This window comes from Solanum pennellii, chromosome 1 (genome assembly GCF_001406875.1).
Source record: "Solanum pennellii chromosome 1, SPENNV200".
Taxonomy (NCBI): Eukaryota; Viridiplantae; Streptophyta; class Magnoliopsida; order Solanales; family Solanaceae; genus Solanum; species Solanum pennellii.
In genome coordinates, this window is record NC_028637.1 from 58,239,594 (window position 1) to 58,245,593 (window position 6,000).

Below are 6,000 nucleotides of genomic sequence, written 5' to 3' on the forward strand. Positions count from 1 at the left end.
CTTAAGCATTTTGGTGTATCATTTTTTTGACTTTGAGATTTGGATCTCATGATAATTTTAATGAAAATTGTCGAAAAACTATAGATTTTATCCACAAGCACATGTAAGAATGATTCTTTACAAATATTTAAAATTTAAAATTTAAAATGTAATTATTAATAATTTGAAATTAGAAAATCTTGTAGGCATTAATTGTTTTGCATGTCTTATACATTATTTTTATGATTGTATTTGTCTCATTTTCTAAAGCAAAAAACACACCCCTCAATCAAATATATTCTTAAAACAAAATTACAAATACAAAGATAAAGTATCATATGTAGGAGCAAGTTTAGCATAACGCAACCAACGAAAAATAGAAAAATTATAAGACAATCTTTTTCCTGTTTTTTCTTGATAATGCAAATTAAAACAAAGTTTTTGTAATAAACATTCAACTTTTGACCATAAAAAATTAAAATATTTGGAAGACAAGTTAATGGAAGTGATATTTAACTAAATAAGTGGAGAGATCTTACCATAGTTCCAATCTCGACAAATAAGTTAAAAAAAATAAATCAAGCTTCGATACTTTAGTAGAATCATACTATGCCTTGTAATCTTGACATAAATCTTCTTGCCATGAAATTTTCTTCACTTGATTAAAGCTTCTCTAGTCTTCCACACACAAAAATTGTATCACATATAAATCTTCCTATAAAAATAATGTTAAGCGATTGTATTTATAGGAAAAAATATAGCTTTGGAATATGAAAATTCACTTACAAAGTTGAAAGGTCAAGTGTTACAAAAATTTAAGACAAATATTAATTAAGAACATAAATTAATTTAGAAGATAAATCATATACATGTATCTATTTAAGGGGTGAATATTTCAAGAAAATAAATTAAATTAGATATTTTAATTAAGAATTATTCTAAAGAAGTGCAAAAGTCATTAACATTTCCATTAAAATAATGTAACTTAATATTTAAATTAAATAGTTAAATATTTCTATAATATTTTAATTTATAATAAGGGTAAAATCGTAATTCAACTTTTAACTTTTTTTGTTCCCTCTTATAATAATATATGATTAATATGTCAATTACTCAATTTCATACAATATAGTCAATAATATTAATATTGATAGCTTAGATAATTTTGACTCACATTTTAATTCTAATTTTACCATTTCGTTGGTTCGACTTAATTGAATTATATTATTTCTTATTTTTTGAAAAATGATTGAGCATTATTGTCCTTTTATCTGCTGTGAATAAATATATGTTATCACATTTTTTAAAATATAATGATAAATGCCTCAAATTAAATTAAAAGATACTTATTGAGTACTCTAATAACTTACTGCTCTAACAATTTTAATCATTTACTAGACACTTAAAACAAGACATAAATATAATTCCAAATTGGGGAACATGTAAATAGAAAATATAGTTCTAGTATAGCTCAAACTAGAAACCATGACCAAAAGACCCTAAAAAGATCTTAATTCAGAGACTAATACTAGAATTTTTCGTTCTAATTTGCCATCAATTAGAATTTTATCAATTGTAGATTCTTCTTTTAGGATTTTATTAGGTTAACAACCACCTTTTTTTCTCCTATGCATAAAAATAGGAGTGTTTTCATATTAAGAACACATTACATTGAGATTATTGATAATAATATTGAGAATTTAATTGTCAGTCTTTCTTACTTTCATAGTATGAGATAATTCTTCTTGTTATATCTTTGATTCATACTATTTATAATTTAAATTACTCAGTAAGTAGTCAAGATCTAAATATATTGTTTCGATATTCACTTTCTCAAGTAAAGTCTTTAGATAGATATTCATGATCTATTTATTATTTGAATCTTGCCAAATCTTTTAACATCACGTTCTTGAAAATACATGAATTGTTCTTCGAAATAGTTTTCATAACTTTATTTCTCGATTTTAGATTCTTTTCTATTTTGATTCCACGCTACTAAATGTTCAATTCAAAATTTGAAATATCTTTAATTACACATTTATCGTCATATAATTCAATCAAGATAAAACAATGATTAGGTTATAGCTAAAACAATTAAATTAGTTTAAATAATTTTGATAATCAAAACTAATATTATAAATGCAAGGTAGGAAATTGAGACATTAACATATTATTGTTATATACACAGGAAAATGATTTTAGGTATTTAAAAGTTTGTTGCATGAAAATTAAACTAACAACAATAATTCAGTTCACCCGAGGATATCCTAGTGATCAATAAAGTGAATGAGATTCAAAATCTCAAGCGTAACTCTCAATGAAAAAAAGAGCGCTATGTGAATATTCGTATCTGTCCTATTTTTGTTAGATAGAGTTATCTGGTGCCTATTGTTGGTGTGAGGTAACATATATCTTGTGGAATTATTCAAGGTGCGTGAAACTTCTCCCGATCCAGTACACATTCACACCATTTTCCTCTCAAGTTTTCTATTATTCAATTAGTTATAACGTTGACTCTAGTCTTCCTTATTTATTTCATGCAACTAGATTATCGTTTTTAAATAATTAGCGCTTGCTTGATATTACTGCTTAAAATAATTATATTTTCTTTTTAAACAAAACTTTTTAGAAAAATAGCAATTTTATTTGCCTAATAATTTAAAAAGAATTATTGATAAGCAAATCTTCTTGTGCTAAGTATTTGTAAGAGTCAAATTATGAAAAAAGACAATTATCAATGCAAATTTTAATATTAAAGTTATTTTATAGAGAAAAAATATTTTAAATATTTCTTATTATAATTTTTGTTAATTTTTTCTTTTTTTTTAAAAAATTAATATGTAGACATTAAAATTTTCAAACAATATTATATATTGATGAAAACAAATATTGAACATAATAATTCAATTATACTTGAAAATACCAAAAGAAATACGTTTTTGAAATCATTCCACAAATTAAGTCAATGCATATGAATATTAACCAAATAAATAAATAAATAAATAAATAAATAAATAAAAGGGTTATATTGGCAAATATGTATATATAAAAAAGATAGTTTGGTTTAGAAAAAATGATTTTGTGATATACTTTTGGTTTTTTGAAGAAGAAAAATTTATTAGTTTATTCCCAATACTAGAAAATTTGCTTCCATTTTTTTGAAAATATTTTTACCGATTGACCAAACACCTTCATTTTTCCAAAAAAAAATAAAATAAAAAATTCTCGAAATAAGTTTGCCCCTCAAAAACAATGCTAAAATAAAATAAGATTTTGTTTGGAATTGCTATAAGGAGGACAAAACACTTATTCTGAAATTTTATTTTTCTTAAAAACAATTCGAGGTGTTTAGCCAATCATAAAAACAACTTTTAATTGGAAGCAAAAGCAATGTTTCTATTGATGGGAATACGCTAAAAAAATCAGCTTCTTTAAAAAATTAATGTAGAAATAAAAAATTGTTATTTTCAAGGAAAAACTCTCACTATGATATATACATATTTATCAATATATTCCTTATATTTAATTATTTTTGTGTGAATTTTCATATTTAGTGATTTAATTTGTAGAATGCATTATAAATTTGTTTTGCTTGATATTATATTTAAATCATCCTGTTAATATTATATCAATATTTAATTTATTTTTCTTTTATGTATGTATGATAATGATTGAAAATTTGTACACGTATACTTTAACTTTATAAAAATATTTTCTTTTATAATATTATACTAAAAATAATTTTTCTATAAAATAATTTCAATATTAGAAGTGCATTGGTACTCTTCTTCTTTTTTTCTTTAATCTGAAAAATATTTTTTTTAAAAATATTATTTAGATATGATATTTTTATAAAAATACATTTCAAATGAATTAGTCAAATACCAATTATTAATTTTTTAAAAAACACTTTTCTGAAATGTTATTTTTTTAAAAGAAAAAAAATTGTATTAAATACAATATGAAATTTACTCTAAACATCTTCAATGATCATGCACACACACCTTGGGTTTGCTCCCGAAAGACGACCTAAGTCTTTCATAAAAGGCGATCACACCTTTACACTCACGTAGGTGATTCCATCAAGTTTATCTCAAATACCCCACCTTAAGCCTATAGAATGATTTAGAGCAAAATAAGCTCAACCTTATAAAACACTGCTTCACGCCATAGGGGCAGAATTTCACGACCCAAAGTAAACTCTAGAAGTTAGGGTATCCTTCAAGTCGGAACACGGCGTACTTGACATCTCGGAGGTCTTGTACAAGCCCTTAGACCTCATTCATTACATATATTAAAAAAAAAAGTGTGAAATCAAATCTTTTTTTTTTCAAAACATAATGCAGAATGATTTCATAAAACTTCTAATATACGTCTCAAAAATCATCTATGACATCACGAGTACAATAGTCTTGGGTTACAGCCCATAAAATATCTAACATAGAAAAGAATACAAAAAACATCATAGTGGTGGTGTCCTCGGATGCTATGAGGACTCACCGATCTTCACTTCTTGATAGCCTTGGAAGCTCCACCCTTGTAAGCAACTCTATCTCCTTAAGACCCTACATTAGATTAGGATGTATGCACAAATATGTGTTAGTACGACATGTACTAAGTATAAAAACTATAATACCAAAACATAAGATATCTCAAAGGGTTAGTCAATAATAGACACAATCATAAGAGATACAGCATAAAAATAGAATGAATAACATAAGCATAATAAAGTATCATAACGCATATAAGACTTCATACTTAACTCATTGTCCTTCTTACTCAAATGAACTACTTCACAAGCCACCTTTCAAGTATACTTGTGCAAGGCTAAGGTAACAGCCATACTACTACCAAAGCTAAGTACCTCTATTTGGTCATTCTTGATCATAATCCACTTTCATAGTTAAGACCTAAAGTTCATCATAAGAAATGAGCACTATGCCCCTAGGCCACCTCAAAACACATTTGTGCAATGCATGTGAAGCATCCCTTTCTACCTCACATACTAAGCATATCATGAAGTCACCCTATTCCCTTTCGCTTTAATTTAGGAGCCTCTAGTAGACCTACATCATATTGACAAGTAATTATAATCTTAATTCAATCATGTCATGAAAAGCAACCATAGCTACTACCCAAGCTAAACATACATATCATAGGGATCATGTCATAGGTAGCTTCAAGTCATACTTGCCATGTATGGATAGCATCCCATACTACTATCAACATTAAGTACTCCTCTAGACTATCCTACTCCAAGCTAACTTGTCTTGCATTTTTGTCTATTAAGCTGGACTTACTATATTAATAGACCTACTACCATGGAAGCACCTCAACATACTATCCAAGCTAGCTAAAGGAAGGAAACACCCATCAAAACCATCATGCAAGAAATCATGTAAATGCAAGCTAATCATAGAGGAGCATGAATACTCCACCCTAAGCTATCATGACAAAGTAATCTCAAGTTGTTACATGAAATGTACCTTGCATGCAAATCAAGCTACCATGAAATGCACCTTGCATGCAAGTCAAGCTAACATTAACAGAGCATAGGCTTTTCCCCTAAAGCTACCATGACATGGTTTTGTCCTAATCAAGTCAAGATAACATGATCAAGTATCCTTACTACACAAGACCAAGATAATCATGGGAGAGCTTGATTCCTCCATCGAAATATAACATCAGAAGCACCATTCCAAATCTACGATGATCAAGCATCATTGAGACACATCAACAAGCTTAACATGGGAGAGCTTACTTCCTCCATCCCAAGCTACCATAAAGTTCATCACCTCAAGTTACCATGAGTTATTCAACTCAAGCCTCCATGAGACTCAACATATCATGCTATCATGAGTATTTCAACTCAAGCTTCCATGAGACTCAACATCTCAGACTACCATGATTAATTCAACTCAAGCTTCCTTGAGATTTACTATCCAAAGATACCCTTAAGACCTACCAACCTAGAATTCATCTATGTGAGAGGACTTGCTTCTCATATAATGTTCATGTCTT